The sequence below is a fragment of the Cetorhinus maximus genome, chromosome 18 (genome assembly GCF_964194155.1).
Source record: "Cetorhinus maximus chromosome 18, sCetMax3.hap1.1, whole genome shotgun sequence".
Taxonomy (NCBI): Eukaryota; Metazoa; Chordata; class Chondrichthyes; order Lamniformes; family Cetorhinidae; genus Cetorhinus; species Cetorhinus maximus.
The window spans coordinates 65073392-65091120 of NC_135896.1; the positions used below are offsets into that span (position 1 = coordinate 65073392).

Below are 17729 nucleotides of genomic sequence, written 5' to 3' on the forward strand. Positions count from 1 at the left end.
GTCTTGACAAAAGCTCCTGCTATTGTTTAATCAGCAGAAACAAAGCCATATTCCTCGGTGTTCCTTTCTCTTGCCAGTGCAGCTCAGCTACTTAGGTGAAAAAATGTCAAGTTTCTGTTATCCCTTGCTGTTTTACAATTTTACAAAACATCTGGGTTGCCAACCAGACTAAGTTGCTTAATAGACTTCCTTAGTTCTTTAAGACTGTTCCATATAATTTTGTCCTGGCAAGTGCTGAATCATATATCTAAATGTAGTGTGCAAGATTCCCTAATGCCTGAGCTTGGAAAGACTACCTCATTTGCTTAGAAGTGGTTTTGAGGCACCACAGACAAGCAAACCAATGAGGTAAGTCATTTGGATTGACCAATTGGGATGCAGAGTTCTGAAAATAATAAAAACATTTCAGAAAACTTTGCCAGATCATCTGTGAGACCAAGCAACAACCTTTTATTGATTGGGATGGCACTTGAGCAAAGGGAGCCTTTAAGATGAGCTACAAATATGTTTAAGATTTTTGTGCTTTAAGTCTGTATCTTTAATTTAGGGTAAAATGAAGAGGGTCATATGACTTGCTTCGAGGTCTGCCTGAATACAGGTCTGGATGACGTGGCTGTTAAAGATTAAAGGGAGGCTTGGGTTGTTTTGCTGGGAAGATGGTCTAAGGTGTTCACGCTTGGAGGCAATGGCAGAGTACTTATGTTTACAGTGGTTATACTGTTAGTCTCCAAAGTTCCAGGAAGGTATTGAGAATGTCAGGTTGTAAACAGTTATGTTTTAAACTCCATTTACTTCCAAGATAGAATAGAGTTGGAATCCAAAGAATAGCTGATCATTTCTGCCTAGATACAAGGCCCATGTGATTCACATTGCCATATTTGGGATGGGTTTTGAGAGGAAGAAAGAGTCCTTAGAGTGTCATTGTGAGATTGAGTTACAGGTTCTCTGAAAAGATATCAGTGAATCTCACAGACAAGTTACTCTGCCAGGATCTGGAAAGAGAACAGTTGGAAGCAAGAAACCTTTATGGTTTACTGACCAGGAATGTGGGTGAGAACTCATGCTTGGATTGAAAGTAACAAATTTGTGAGAATTTAAATGAGACTGGAAGATTCACCTAGCTTGAGCTAGAGGGCGAAACTCCAAGGAGAACCCGCACTGTGAAAGTTAGTTATGGGTTTAAAAGGTATTAGCTGGGAAAGGAAAAGATCAGAAGTGAACCCTTGGGAGCTAAGACTCACTTTGGTCTGGTTCCAGGAGAATTGAATGTCTACCGAAGAGAGAGTATAATTGTGAAGTGGGATTTTCAGTTGTGTTAAAAGTAGAAGGGGAAAGTTCTGTTGATAGCTTAAAGTATAAGTTGCCTACACAAATAGTCTTTAGTCAACATTGTTTGCTTGTTACAGTAAAAGTCTTAAACGTGAAATCGCGTCATGTCATCCTTTTGGCTTTTATACGAAAGTTTGTATTTCTTTTAAGTTTTTGGCCTCATGGAAATCATAATATCAACTAGTTTGGATACGAGGAGGGCTAATTCAATGGTCAGAAGCTGAAGGGGAATGAAATGAGAGGGTAGGTTCTGGGTCAGCTGGAAAAAAATAACTTTTAGAGGAAAAAGTGAGGGAGAAGAAACTGCAGGATGATCAAGGATTGGATTTAGAGTGGATGGGAAACTGGGAGAAGAGTCATTGAGTTATTTATGACACAGAAGGAGGCCATTTGGCCTAAGGGATGTATATGATATTGAAGAGGAGGGCAAATGCTGCAGTGCAGTGTAACAATTAGTCACATGACAATATCACCCTGACACTGCAACTGTTTGAAATGAGTGGTGGCAATTCCTATTGATTTCAATGAGATTGCAATCAGGCCAGAAATCTGTTCTGCCAGGTTCTTGCCTGTGTGGTAAAGATGAAAGTGATCCCCATCTATCCATCAACCTGCTTATTCTTGAGGTAGGTCTTCTAGCAAAGTTGAGCCCCCCAACAATTCCAAGCTTGAGAGTTCACACAACAGGACCTTGAGGATATCACTTAAGATGGTGGGGTTCATTATCTCTTTTGAAGGCTGGTATTTCTGGAATCTCAATACTGCTTATGGGCATTTTCCTTGAGCCAAATGAGTGAGAGAAAATCTTCTGAATTAATTACTCGAGTAGTAGCAAATTTAAGCAGTTGTGTACAACTGTTTTAAAGTTTAATAACTCAAAGTTGTGTATTCATGTAATCTGAGGTATAGAAAATATCCATCAAAATAAGATCCAGCTATTTGCCTGTAAAGTTTTTTTAACGCAGTTAATGTACAGCTTGCTTTATAGTTGGCTCTAGCCTGAAGGAGAGAAAATATGAATTTTGCAAAATATTACAGGTTTCTAATCGTACTCTAGATCATTTTGGTGCTCGTATCATAGATCGTTATTAATGGACAAACTTAGTGTGCCCATAGTTACTAACATCGAAGTAACATTTATCTAAAAACAAATCCCATCTGGTGTTTGCTTTTAGTTACTGTACTGACTATATCTTCATGAGATCTCTCTCGTGTTCAAAAGCAATAGAGCATCATATCGGACTTGGTTTTTAGCTTAAAAAGTCAAACAAATGTATTTTATGAAAGATGGACATGTACATGAACAACAGTCATGATTTTATATTTGTAGAAACTCCACCTAATTCTGCTCATAAACAAAACTGCAGATAAGCTACTGTAAACCTTTATAAATAACAGTTACATCTTTTTTTCCAGATTATTTTTGTGAATATGGTAACCCTAATTTGTAAATTCAAATCTTTTTTTCTCTTTCTCGGGTGCTCCAAAAAGGCTCTTAAATTTGATCAGGACAGCTCTCTTTATATCCATAAATAGATTGTGAAACTAATGAATTGTGCATATAAAGACTGAATTAATCACATTATATTGTACAATTTGAATGATTCCTCTCCCTAGTCCGTAACTTGCAATATTGATGCAAGTTGTTGACTCAACTGGCTGCTAAACTCCGCGAGCAGCATTTTCTGCCTGTCGGGCGGGCGGGCCCGACCCAATCTCTGGCGGGCGGGGAGCTGATCCCTGCCGGAGAAGTGGGCCCCGCCGCCATTTTACATGGGCGGGCTAATTACGCTATGTGCTCCCTGTGCGAGGGGGTGGGGGGGCAATTCCCCAAAAGCGAGAGTGCGCTCTTTCGCGCATGCACACATTTCCCTGAGGCAAAGTGCTGCCTCAGGGAGATCACCTACACTTATAAAAATATTAAAAATAGAAAAAAAAAATTCCCTAACATGTCCCCCTCATGTGACAATGTCACATGAGAAGGGACATGTTCATACTTAACATAACTTTATTAAAAATTAAAAAACCCTGCATGAAACCTCATCCCGCTGCTGGATGAGGTTTCATGTTTTCTCTGTTTGCCGCTGGGGCTCCTGGCCTGCCCGCCAACCCTAAGGTTGGATGGGCAAGTCCTTTTAATTGTTTTAATGATCCTGTCAATGGCCTCAATTGGCCATTGACAGGTCGGCAGGCCCACAGCTGATTTTGCTGCGCCCTCGCCTTCCTGAAAATTAAATGTGGCAGGGTGACGTCGGGGGTTCCGCCCAACGTCATCCTGCGTCATTTTACGCGTCAGTGAGTGGGCCCCGCCCCCCTGCTCACCGACTGCAAAGTTCTGCCCCTTATGTACTGTGACTGGATTTAAAGAAATAACCACTAAACTACAATCAACCAAGATATTTATTTTTGAATCATAATGGGTGAAATCTTAGAATAACTACCTAACCTTATGACACACTGAACAGATTCCTCCAGGCGGGGTTTTCTCTAATCTTAGCATCTCTGTTGTTACAAATATCTATAAGATTGTTATTTTTTGGGATTGTGTCCCTAATTTGGGGTAAAATGAAGGGGGGGGGGTCATGTGATCTGTTCTGAAGCCTGCCTGACAACAGACCTGGGTGCCATGGCTGTTAAAGATTAAAGGATGGCCTGGGTTGTTTTGCTGGAAAAGTGGTCTAAGGTGTGCACACTTGGAGAAATGGCAGCAGCATCTGTGTTTACAGTGGTTCAACCGCTAGCCTCCAAAGTCCCTGGAAGATATTGAGAATGTCGGGTTGTAAGCAGTTATGCTTTAAACTGTCCATTTACTTCCAAGATAAAAGAGAATATCTCTGAAAATCTCAGACACCGTTAGTCTGCCAAGATTTGGGAGTGAGGGAGTAGCTAGTGGCCGTAAGTCTGGTTCACTGCACGCGAATGCATTTGAAAGCTTGCGCTCGGATTGAAAAGACCAAATTCGTGAGGATTTGAAATGAGGCTGGAAGATTCACTTGGCTTACACTGGAGGGAGAATCTCTAGGAAAAACCCTCACCATGGAAGAGAGTTCTAAGGTTAAAGGTTACCAGGTTGGGAAAGGAAAGGAACAGAAGTAAACCCAAAAGAGCTAAGAATCACTTTGGACTGGGTCCAGGAGGAACGACTACTTAATGGGAAGTGTAAGATATGCCTGTGATGTGGCGGTTTTTTTTGTTGTGATAAAAGTAGAAAGGGGAATTTCTGTTCACTGGTTTAAAATATTAGTTGCCTATAACAACAGTGTTTGTTTAATAGTGTTTTTAGTCTGTTTATTTCAGAAGTCTTAAAATGTGAAATCTTGTCATATCCTTTCAGCTACCAACTGGAAGTTCAAATTTTTATTCAAGATATTAGTCACTACAGGGATCATAACAAACTGGGGGCCCTTGTGGGTTTTTGAATCCAAAGCCTGAGATGAATACACTGGGTTTTTCCAGAGTTTAAATAAACAAGATTTCACAATGACTTTTGATGTATTTATTGAAAAATTAAAATGGCTATGTATTATTGAAGCATTCCTCAAATGAGTGGACTTGTTGCCTTGCAACAGTTAACAAAGGCTAATTTAAAAGCAGTGGTAGAAAAGTTAGAAATAGATTTAAAAGTGGGCGCTAAGAAGTCAGAAATAGTTGACTAGTTGACATCAGGATCTTGAAGCAAAAACTAATCTGGATGAAACACAGGTTGAGTTAGCTACCATTCAATTGCAAATGAAGCAAATCGAATTGGGAAGAGGTAGATAAAAGCAAAAAATTGAACTCAAGAAAGAGAGAGATTAGATTGGAAAATAGCAAATGTAACTCCTTTATTCAAAAGGGAGGGAGACGGAAAGCAAACAGTGTCTTCGTTTGCACGGCCACATTCACTGGATGGATGACGGCTGTATACCCAAAGTCCTTCTGTATGGTGAGCTGGACATCCATACCTCTGCTACAAGGACATCTGCATGTGAGATATGAAGTTAGCAAACATTGACATTGACAACTGGGAAACAGTTGCTGACTGCCATGACCTGTGAAGCTGACTGTTTGGAAGGACATGGAAGATGCAAGCAGAAATGAAAAGCTCAGCTAGCCAAGAAGAGGACCAAGAGAAAACAGGCCAGCAAATCCTGTATCTTCTCAGTCCACTGCCTTTGGAGCAAATGCGGCAGAGACTGCCATGCCAGAGTGGGGCTCAGATGATGCTTAACACAGAGTTGACCACCATGGCGCTCACCATTGTCTTCTGAGACAGAGGGCTGCCACCACCACAATGACATTACGACATGGCACATTTTCAAATAAAGATGTCCTCCAACCTTCTGTTGGAAGTACAACTCAGAACCAAGGGTGTCTGAAAAATTGTCAGAGGTTAATTTAATCGACAATTACTTTAAACTCTGTGATCTCCTGAAGAAAATCATTGTGTGACTGGGAGTTGTTTTCTTTCTAAGTTCTGTTACTGAGAAGAATAACCATAAACATATTTTTTTTCTTTCAATTGTCTTGTCACAGTTCAGGTAGCTTTTTAAAAAAATCTCTGCACATTATTTCTTTATCCTTCAAATGGCACAGCAGGATTTGAACAAAATTTCGCTTTGAGGCTCAAAGCCAACTCTCAGCCTGTAACACTTTCTCTCTCACTGTAATTTCAGCAGTAAACAAGAATCCAGCATGGTCTCTGACTTAAATGAAGTTTTCTCCATTGGCTTGATGCAAATGATTTGTAACCTTCCTTGGTTGGGGAGTTACCCCTAGTGTCCTGGACAATCTTTATCTCCCAATCAATATCACAAAAATAGATTATTCGGTGACCATCATGTTGCTGTGGGAACTTGTTGGGTATAAATTAGCTGCTGTGTTTCCTACATCACAGCCAACAAATGTAGTCATTATTGTAAAGCGCTTTGAGACATCTTGTGGTCATGAGAAGCACTACATAAATGCAAATCTTTTTTTCCCAATGTATATAAACTTAGCTCATGTGTAATTTCTTATAATTTAAACCTTGGAGTCCTGGTAATATTCTGGTGAATCTATGCTGCACTACTTCAAGGCAAGTGTATCCTTTCTCAGGTGCAGTGCCTAGAACTGCACCCAATGGCTGTGGCCAAGTCAGGGCTTTCTATAACTGTAGCAAGACTTTGCTGTTTATATTGTAATCCTCTAGCTACATAAGCTAACATTCCATTAGCCTTTTTGATTAATTTTTGCATCTGACTAGCAGTGATCTTTATATATGGACCCCTAAATCTTTTTGGACATCCACTGTTCCTAGTTTTTCAACATGTGAAGAAAGTACTCTTATCTATCTTTTTTGGTCCAAAATGGATGACCTCACACATCCCTGTGAAATGTCACAGTTTTACCCATTCTCAATGTATCAATGTCTTTGTAATTTAATGCTCCCATCTACAGCACTTGCGGTGCCACCAGTCTGTGAGTCATTAGCAAACTTGGACATATGGATTTAAAACAAAATGTTGGAAATGTTCAGGCCTCGTAACATCAGTGGACTGAGAAGCAGTTAATGCTTCACATTGATCACCTTTCATTATGGAGATATAACAGGCTTTAACCAAGCATTGAGGAAAGGAAAGTGGTGGGCAAGTTGGGACTAAAGAGCAAAAGGGAAAGTCTGAGAGGATTGAAGGCAGGAGAGAAATGACAAAAGGATTGATGATACAAGGCACATGGAGATGCCCTTTAGACTGTCCTTATCCAATCTGGCCCAAATGTGACTCCAGACCCATAGCAATGAACTTTACTCTTTGTTGTCCTCTGAAATGGCCTGGTAGACCATTCAATTGCATTATTGATGGTATGGCTCAGAACAAAATCTCACCTTGTTCTGTCACTGTACTGCTCTGGCATCTTTCTCCTCTGTTGAGCATCTGCCCTTGTTTCACTCCTCTCCTCATTTAAAATTCTCATACCATGTCAATTTTCTCAACAAGCTACCTTCACTACTTTCCTTCCTCAGCCTCTGCACTGAGAAACTCCTCACCTAAATGGTTTTAGCTTCCATCTCAATTCATTATATTGTGAACACCTGGTTCATGTGTTTTGAAATATAACTTTTAGTTTTAGAAGCTAAAGTTTAACTGTAGAAAATGGAATAAGTGCAATTAAAACAAGCTTAGAGCCTTTTACACTTAAAAGGCCAGGGTCATGTTGATTTAAATTAACAGCTAAAAATGTAAGATCATAAAACAGCAGGTGGAGAAACTTATACAATGCATGATCTATCTGCGGGCCTTTGGTAGAGAAATGACATCTGGAAGAGCAGTCCAGAGAGATGTTTTTGTTTTGGGCATTTGGGCAAAATTAATTTAAAACCATTCAGTAAACCCTGAAAGGTTGTAAAATGCATTTCTTTTATGAGTTCAAATGAGAAATTTTAAATGAGGAATACTTAATCTAAAGGTCTATTCGAGGACATCCCAGAGCATGCTATGTCGTCATGGAAATGGGTGGAGTTTAAGAATGTTCTCTGATTTCAATTTATCTGGGTGTTTGTTGAGACAGTTAGTTGCAGCTTGAACCTGCTATGTGGAGTTTGCCCCTCACTGAGGGAAGTTAGCCAAAGTAAATGACAGTTAGATAGACCTGCAGTGTTTCCAGAGAACAAAACTAACTTGATCATTCACTGTGAGGAATGCAGGTAGGGATTAATCTCACTTTGAATTTTGTGGGTGAACAGAAGCTGGATGATTTGAAGCTAGTGGAAGAATCTACAGTGGTCCTCAGAGTCTTGTGGCAGAAGAATGCAATCAGCAGAATTAGCTGTGAAATATTGAGAAGGCAGCTAAAACAAGTGACTGAGGCATCCACAGTCAAGAGGAAATGAAATTCTTACTTCTGAGATTAGCTGGAACACTGGGGAAAATTAAAGTGAAGTTCCTGAGAACTGAGGCATACTTTTGGGTGTTCCCGACAGAAGTAAGTAGCTCTAAGATATAAAGTATAAGAGAATTTGTGGAGGAAGTAAGGAGTAAAACTGAATGCATAACATATGTGGTTATAAACCATATTGTTAAGTTAATAGTACTTGTTTTGTTCATGTTTAAGTCTTTTGTCTACAATTAAAAACATAATCTTGTGGCAAAGTTCTATTCTATTGGTTAAAACCAAATGTTCAGCTTTCTCTCTAAATGTTAATGGCCCCTAACCAGATCATAACAATTATGCTCTTTCTCCTCTGAGCTCATTGCCTTCCTATCCTCCCTTAATTTCATCCTCCATGTAAATTCCCTAACCCATATACACGGTGACCTGCTTAACCTTGCCATCTCACGTGGCCTTGCTACTGTCATAGTGTCAATCACAGATGTGGCCATCTGAGTGCTTCCTTCCATTACTTTCCATCCATGTTCTGTTTCCCCCACCCCACCCCAACCCAACTCTACTTGCTTTTGTATGTGCCTTTGGAAAAACAATCTCACCCACACCCCCCAGCTCCCCTCAATTACTTCAGAACTGCACCCTCCAATTCCCAATTATCTAGCCTTTCGCCCTCTGTCATGCCATTACTGCAGCTACTGATCTGCTCAACCACACCCTCACCTCCACATTTAATGCTCGAGTGGCCATTAAAACCAATGCCACAGCACTCCTCTCTGTTCCTTAAGCCCAAGGGACACAGACTTGAATAGATATGGTGGACAACTGGTTTAGCCATTCAGCACCAGACCTGGATCACGTAAAGCACTATTGAATCCTGCTGTCATTTACGAAAACTGCGTACTATTCCAGGATCATCCTGGAATGCAAAGGTAAAGCCCCAGCTTCTTTGCCCTACTGCAAGTTGTTGGCTTAAACCCCTCTGATCTGTCTCCTCCACTGACACCATGGATTTCTTTGTCACCAAGATTGAGACTGATCAGTTAACTGTCATTCCCCTCACTTCCCCTTGCCCACCATGCCAAGCTTCCTCTAAGTCTCCCAGTGCCCTAGCCCTAAACTTGTTTGCTTCTCTAGTTTCTCCCCTTAGTCTTCTCCAAGCTCAACTTTTCCATGAGCCCCACCTCCTGTTCTCTCGACCCGTGAAACTATTGACCACTCAATTTCTTTTCCTGCCTCCTATGTTAGCTGACATTGATAATGTTTTCTTAAGTTCTTCCCCTCTCCTTCAAATCTGCTGTCATCTCCCCTCTCCTCAAAAAAAAAACAAGTCATGGCCCCTCCATCCTTGCAAACCTATTGCCCCATTTCCAACCCCCTTTTATGTAAGAACATAAAAATTAGGAGCAGGAGTAGGCCATTTGGCCCCTTGAGCCTGCTCCACCATTCGATAGGTTTATGGCTGATCTGCTTGTGTTTCGAATTCCACTTTCCCATCTACCCCTGATAACCTTTGATTCCCTTGCCTAACAAGAATCCATCTCCCTCCACCTTAAAAATATTCAATGACCCCCCACCTCCACTCCCTTCTGAGGCAGAGAGTTCCAAAGTCGCACAGCCCTCTGAGAGAAAAGATTCCCCTCTTTCCTAAAAGGGTGACCCCTAATTTTAAAACAGTGTCCCTTAGTTCTGGATTCACTCACAAGAGGAAACATCCTACCCACGTCCACCTTGTCCACACCATTCAGGGTCTTATATATTTCAATCAAGTCACTCCTCACTTTTCTAAACTCCAGTGGAAACAAGAACAGCCTGTCCAACCTTTCCTCATAAGACAACCCACTCACTCCAGGTATCAATCTAGTAAACCTCCTTTCAAACGCCTCCAATGCATTTACATCCTTCCTTAAATAAGGAGACCAAAACTGCACACAGTATTCGAAATGTGGTCTCACCAATGGCCTGAAGCATAACATCCTAACTTTTATGTTCAATTCCTCTCGTAATAAAGGAAAGCATTCCATTAGCCACCTTAATTACTTGCTGCACCTGCAGACTAACTTTTTGTGACTCACACTAGCACACCTAGATCCCTCTGCACCTCAGAATTCTGCAGTAGTTCTCTTTTTAAATAATACTCTGCTTTTTTATTCTTCCTATCAAAGTAAACAACTTCACATTTTCCCACATTATACTCCATTTGCCAGACCTTTGCCCACTCACTCAGCCTATCTAAATCCATCTGCAATCTCCCTATGTCCTCTTCACAACATACTTTCCTACCTATCTTTGCATCATCTGCAAATTTAGCTACCATGCCATTGCTCCCCTCATCTAAGTAATTGATGTAAATTGTAAAAAGCTGAGGCCCCAGCACAGACCCCTGCGGGACTCTACTTGTCACATCCTGCCAATCAGAAGAAGATCCATTTATGCATACTCTCTGGCTGGTTGGAAGAAAACAATCTTCTATCCATGCTAATATGTTACCCCATACACCATGAGCTTCTATTTTTTGCAATAACCTTTTATGTGGCACCTTATCAAATGTCTTCTGGAAATCCAAGTACAGTACGTCTATAGACTCCCCTTTATCCACAGCGCATGTTACTCCTTCAAAAAACTCCAATAAATTGGTTAAACATAATTTCCCTTTCACAAAACCATGCTGACTCTTCCCGGTTACCTTGAGCTCTTCTAAGTGCCCAGCTATAACCTCCTCAATGATCGATTCTAATAGCTTCCCCACAACGGACAGCAAGCTAACTGGTCTACAGTTTCCTGTTTTCTGCCTCCCTCCTTTCTTGAACAGAGGGGTTATATTTGCTACTTTCAAGTCTGATGGAACCTTTCCAGAATCTAGCGAATTTTGAAAAATTAACACCAGCGCATCTACCAACTTATTAGCCACCTCTTTTAAGACCCTAGGAGGAAGTCCCTCAGGACCCAGAAACTTGTCAGCCCACCGTTCCATCAGTTTGCTCAGTACCGCTTCCCTAGTGATTGCAATTTCACCAAATTCCTCTCTCCCTTCCACCTCCTGATTTACATCTATTACTGGAATGTTTTTTGTATCCTCTATAATGAACACAGAAGCAAAATATTTGTTCATTTTATCCACATGTCACTCTCTAGAGGACCAACACTCACTCTACTTACTCTCTTCCTTTTTAAATACCTGTAGAAACTCTTGCTATCCATTTTTACATTTCTAGCTAGCTTCCTGTCATACACTAATATCTTTCTCTTGATTTAACTTTTTAGTCATTCTCTGCTGTTCTTTATATCCTGACCAATCATTTTTCCTGCCACTCATCTTTGCACAATTATATGCTTTATCCTTATGTTTGATTCTTTCCTTAACTTCTTTAGTTGACCACTAAGGATGGTGGGTCTTCTCCTTAGAATTTTTCTTTTTAGTAGGAATATACTTATTCTGAATATTCTGAAATATCCCCTTAAATGTTGGCCACTGCTTCTCTATTGATCTATCCTCTAGCCTACTATCCCAGTTCACTTCAGCTAGCTTAGCTTTCGTGCCCACATAGTTGCCCTTATTTAAGTTTAAAATACTGGTAAGTTCACCCTGTGCTCGCTGACCTACATTGACTCGCTTCAACAACACCTCAATTTTAAAATTTTTTTCCTTGTTTTCAAATTCCCCCATGTCCTGGCTTCTCCCTATCTCCATTATTTTTCCCGTCCCACGACCTCTGGGTCAAAATCCTGCAGCACCCTACCTAACAGTTCTGTGGGTGTACCTACATCACATGGTTTGCAGCTGTTCAAGAAGGCAGCTCACCACCACCAAGGGTAATTAGGGATGGGCAATAAATGCTGGCCTAGCCAGCGATGCCCACATCCCATAAATGAATAAAAAATATATATTTGGGCTCCTTTCATTCCAGCCTCTTGAGCATCCTCAATTTTACTCGCTCCACCATTGGTGGCCTTCAGTTGCCTGGGTCCTATGCTCTGGAATTCTATCCCTAAGACTTCCCCTCCCTATCTATCTTTCTTCCCTTAAGACGCTCCTTAAAACCTACCTCTGCCTGGGCTTCTAGTCAACTTCGCCAATATCTCCTTTTGTGGCTCAGTACCATGTAATGCTCCTGTGAAGCACCTTGGGACTTATTATGTTAAAGGTGCTATATAAATACAAATTGTTTTTATTTAAGTTCTACAAAAAAGAATAAACATAAAACTTGACTGGCCACCAGGCATTGACCTAAGCACTAGATGTGGCAAAGGCACATCCTGCTCAACCTGGCAAAATTTTTCTCACTAATATCTGGGAATTTGTGCCAAAATTGGGGGAGTGCCTCACGGGCTAATCAAGCAACAGCCTGACATAGTCATAATCACCAAATTATACTTTCAGCCAATACCCCAGACTCCTCCATTCAATCAATGGGTATGTCCCACCAGCAGAACAGACACACCAGAGTTATCAATACAGCGGCATACAGTCAGGAGGAAGTGGCCCTGGAAGGCCTCAACTTTGACTCTGGATCCCATGAAGTATCAAGGTATCTGGTCAGGCATTTGCATGGAAACCTGCTGAATATCACCTACGGCCCCCACTCAGCTCATGAATTGGTACTTCTCCATGTTGAACACCACTTTAAAGAAGCACTGGAGGTAGCAAAGTCACAGAATGTATCCTGGATGGTGGACTTCGATGTCCACCACCAAGAGTGGAATAGCTGCTACTACTGACAAAGCTTGCCAGGTCCTGAAGGATGTATTTGCCAGACTGGGCCTGCAGCATGTGATGAGGAAGCCAACAAGAAAAACCTACTTGACCTCACCCTTGCCAATCTACCTGTTGCATCTGTCCATACTGGTGGGAGTGACCACTGCACAGTCTTTGAGAAGACAAAGCCCTGTCTTCACATTGAGGACACCCTCAGCCATGTGTGGCATTACCACTGTGCTAAATGGGATCGATTAAGAACAGATCTAGCAGTTCAAAACTGAGCATCCATGAGGTGCTGTGGGCCATCAGTAACGGCATAGTTGTATTCAATCGCAATCTGTAACCTCATGGCCTGGCATAACTCTCATGCTTCCAATACCATAAAGCCATGGGATCAACTCTAGTTTGATGAGGAATGTAGAAGAGCATGTGAGGAGCAGCACCAGGTGTATCCAAAACTGAGGTACTAAAACCTATTGAAGCTACAACACAAGACCACGTACATGCTAAACGGCAGAAGCAGCATGCTATCACGACTAGACAGAGTTAAGCGATCCCACAATCAACTGATTAGATCAAAACTATGCAGACCTGCCACTTACAGTTGTAAATTGTGATGGATAATTAAATAACTATTAGGAGGAGGCCGAAGTTCTGTGAGCATCACCATGCTCAATGATGGCAGAGCTGAGTGCATGAGTGCAAAAGACAAGGCTGAAACATCTTCAGCCAGAAACGCCGAGTGAACCAGCATTCCCAACCTCCTCCTGAGGTACCCACTATCACAGAAGCCACTCTTCAGCCAACTTGATTCACTCCACATGATATTGAGAAACTGGAGTTTACTAGATAGAACAAAGTCCCTAAATCATCCTGGCTTTAGTGCTGAAGACTTGTGTTCCAAAACTAGACATGCCTCTGGCCAAGATATTCTAGGAGAGCTACAATGCTGACATCTACCCAACAATGTGGAAAATTGTTCGGGTATACCCTATCCACAAAAAGCTGGACAAATCCAATCTGGCCAATTATCGGCCCTTCAATCTGCACTTAGTCATGAGCAAATTGATGAAAGCTGTTGTCGACTAAGCTATTAAATGGCACTTGCTCATCATTAAACTGATGTTCAGTTTTAGGTATGCCAGGGCCATTCGGCTCTAGACCTCATTATAGCCTTGGTCCAAACATGGATAAATGAGCTGAATTCCAGAGGTGAGGTAAGAGTGCCTACTCTTTACACCAAAGGCACATTTGACAAAGTGTAACATCAAGGACCCCTAGTAAAATTGAAGTGAATGAAATCAAGAGGAATGCTGTCCAGTGGCTGGAGTCATACCTAGGGCAAAGGAAGATAATTGTGGTTATTAGAGGCCAATCATCTCAGTGCCAGGGCATTTCTACAGGAGTTCCTCAGGGCAGTGCCCTCAGCCCAGTTGTTTTTAGCTGCTTCATCCTTTCCCCCTATCATAAGTTCAGGAGTAAGAATGTGCACTCATGAGTGCACAATGTTCAGTTGCATTTGCAACAGATAATGAAGCAGTCTGTGCCCACGTACAGCAAGACCCGGGCTACATTTAAGCTTGGGTTGATAAGGGGCAAATACATTTGCGCCAAATGAGAATCAGGCAATGACCATTTCAAACAAAAGAATCTAGTCATCTCTCCTTGGCAATTAACAGCATTACCATCACTGAAAGGAGTGTGATGGAATACTCTCCACTTGTCTGGATGAGTGCAGCTCCAACGCTCAAGATGCTCGACACCATCCAGGACAAAGCAGCCCGCTTGATTTCCGCGTCACCCACCACCTTAAACATTCATCCCTCCACTGCTGACGCACAGTGACAGCAGTGTGTACCATCTACAAGATGCACTGCAGCAACTTACCAAGTCGCCTTCGACAACACCTTCCAAACCTTTACCGCCTAACTAGGACAAGGGCAACATAACCAAGAGAACATCACCATGTCCAAGTTCCCCTCCAACTCATACCCCTTCCTGTCGAGGAAATATATCATCATTCTTTCGTCACTGCTAGATCACAATCCTGGAACTCCCTTCCTAATAGCACTGTGGGTATACCTACATCACATGTCTGCAGTGGTTCAAGAAGGCGGCTCAACACCACCTTCTCAAGGGCAATTAAGGATGGACAATAAATGCTGGCCTAGCCAGCGACACCCACATCCTGTGAAAGAATAAATAAAATAAAATACACATATGTTTAGAATAAAAAAATCCAGGAATTCTTTAAAATTGGAAAAAAGAAAGAAAAAGATTGATAAAGGAACAGATGCTGTCATTGAGTAATGGGCTGGTGGTGCGGTGACAGCAATTTTGGTTAACACAAATGGCTTTTGAAAAGGCTTTTAATGGTATGGAGATAATTGGAGAGGCACTGTGGTTTGGGGAGAAAATTCCAGAGAGTAGGACTGAGACAGTTGAAGGCTCAACCACTAATGGTAGTGTGAACAGTGAGCAAAATTTATAAAAAGCTGAGTTGATTTTTATTTTTTGTGATGCATCAAGATAATGCTGCATCTGACATATTATTAACAGTTATGGATACAAGTTGCAAGTATGTATTTGCATAATTAGAATTTTAGTAAAAGTCATACAGAACATTCGCTGGATGATTACGTGAAATAGCTTAAATCATGTTCACCTTTTCTGAAACACACGAGGGAGTAAATGTAAAGTAAAAGTGTGGCTGGGGTGAGGGGTAGTGAAACAGAATTAAGGTTGGAGGAGATTGCAGAGTGAATGAAGCTGTGGAGAAGTTTGAAGATGAAGATTTTAAATTTGATTTAAATGGGATGAAAATCAGGTGGGGTCTGCAACAGGTAGGTAATCCTAGGTGTCAAAGATGGAAAATTACTCTCAATGTCTCATGATGCAGTGGTGTCTGTTTTATGACCGATGCAGTTGATAAAGCTGAGTTATCTAAAAATCCCAGAGGGAAACCTTAAGCAACTGTCATAACCTATAATTCTAAGTGCCATGTTTGAGATGCGACTCTAAATTCAGGAATCAGACCACCAGTTCTTGAGGTTTTACATTAAACTAAATGAAACATTTTGTTAATTTAGCAGGTTAAAATATATATACACATGGCTACAAATTACAACGATTATAACTTTTAAAGTTTAAACTAATCTCCATTAAGGCAACAGCAGCCAATAGACTTAACCAAACACCAGGCAAAATATTTTCACATTACAAATTCAAAATGAACTTTGGTTCCTGTGGAGACAGTGGGAGGCTTACAGTTGCCTCTTGATCTCACATTGCCTCTGCTCTGCACACCCAAAAACTGCTGAATTTATATCTATCACTGCCCGTTGAATGTAAATTATCATTGTATCACCAACCTCTGAACTAAACCTCTCTCACAATAAAACCCCTTTCATAGTATCAATTTTATTAGTAATATTAACGTATTGCTTGGTATCTGCTAGATAGGTGTCAGTTTTCACCCCACTTCTTGAATGCTCTATTCAAAAAATGCAAATGCACTCTATCTCTCCCACATATCAAAACTAGTACACATCAAAGCACCCAGACTAACTGGCTTTAATCCAATTATGACACACCCACAGACTTAACCTCTATTTTAAAAGAAAAATATTTCCCAGTAATATTATATACATTAATAGCTTCATTACACTATGCATCGCAGTCTCATATTCAGTTATTCAAACCAAGCAGGTTTTTGAAAATTGCACTGAGTTTGGCTATCTCACCTGATGTCATGGTACAGAAATTATATTTGGTCCCAGTCCCCATGCAGGGAAGAGGAAAATCAGACTGCGTTCCTGTTCCAGATGACTAACTAGTGACTGTTATTGAATGTAAACATATGAAGTTGCTAGGTGGAGCAGGACCATATTTTCTGCAATAAGCCCCAAAGTCAGGCAGGTAATACTCATCCCCAACCATATATTAAAAATTGCTATGTGGACAAGGTACTAGGGATTGCTGCCAAGCAAACCGTACTCTAGAATGAATTGCTGCAGTCAAAGAAATAAGAAGTTATATGTTTTTTTTTGCAAAAATATACTTTATTCATAAAATATCTTCAACCACATTCCAAACCATTTCTAAAACACCATTACAAGGGTACAATCAGGTTCAACTTTTACAAAATGTATCACCAGGTGCATCAGTACAAACAATATTACAATCATTTACAGCCTTTCATTTTGAGCTGTACGGCCCGAGGGGATTTAAACAGTTCCCAGTCCCTCGGTGCCCTGTAGCAGAAAGGTCTTAGACAGCGACCCTTCCCCATTGCGCCTGGAAATAAGAAGTTATATGTGACTTACAGCTATGTAAATGAGAAGTAAAAGTTCAATTCAGCATTAGTATGAAGAAATGTATTGTGTAAGACACACCCGCTGCAATGTGAATATAACCCATTAGGAAACATGGTGGACCTCCAGTTACTTCTGCCTGTTCTGGAAAATTAGCAGGCCTGAAAACTCTCCTGTATCTTGGTAACGTGCTGTTAACCTGGATAATGATGGTGAAAAAAAATCATTGCAATGGTAAAATGGACTTCGCTTCAGGCTTGTTTATACCAGGAAGTGATTTCCTCTAATTATACAGAAATGAGGTGTGGCAAATGCTGGTAGTAGCTCAGGGCATTTAAATAAAATGGAATAGTTGTCAAAGCATGATTAAACAGAAATAGGAGGAAGTTCACTATGATCATTACAGCTGTCAATACAATACAAACTATCTATGGTCTGATTATTAATTCTGAAATGCAAAACACATATTGCTCCCTGTGTCCCGTATTTTACCTTTGGTCCTGCTTGTGTTTCAGAAAAGTCTACTGAACATGATTTCACCTAAT

The 17729-nt window shown here is 40.9% G+C and overlaps 1 protein-coding gene across 1 annotated transcript in view; it reads left to right on the forward strand.

Annotated features, from left to right (window-relative positions):
- sptssa (serine palmitoyltransferase, small subunit A) overlaps positions 1-17729 on the forward strand; it is a 164737-nt gene that overhangs the window by 34495 nt on the left and 112513 nt on the right. The window lies entirely within an intron of this gene.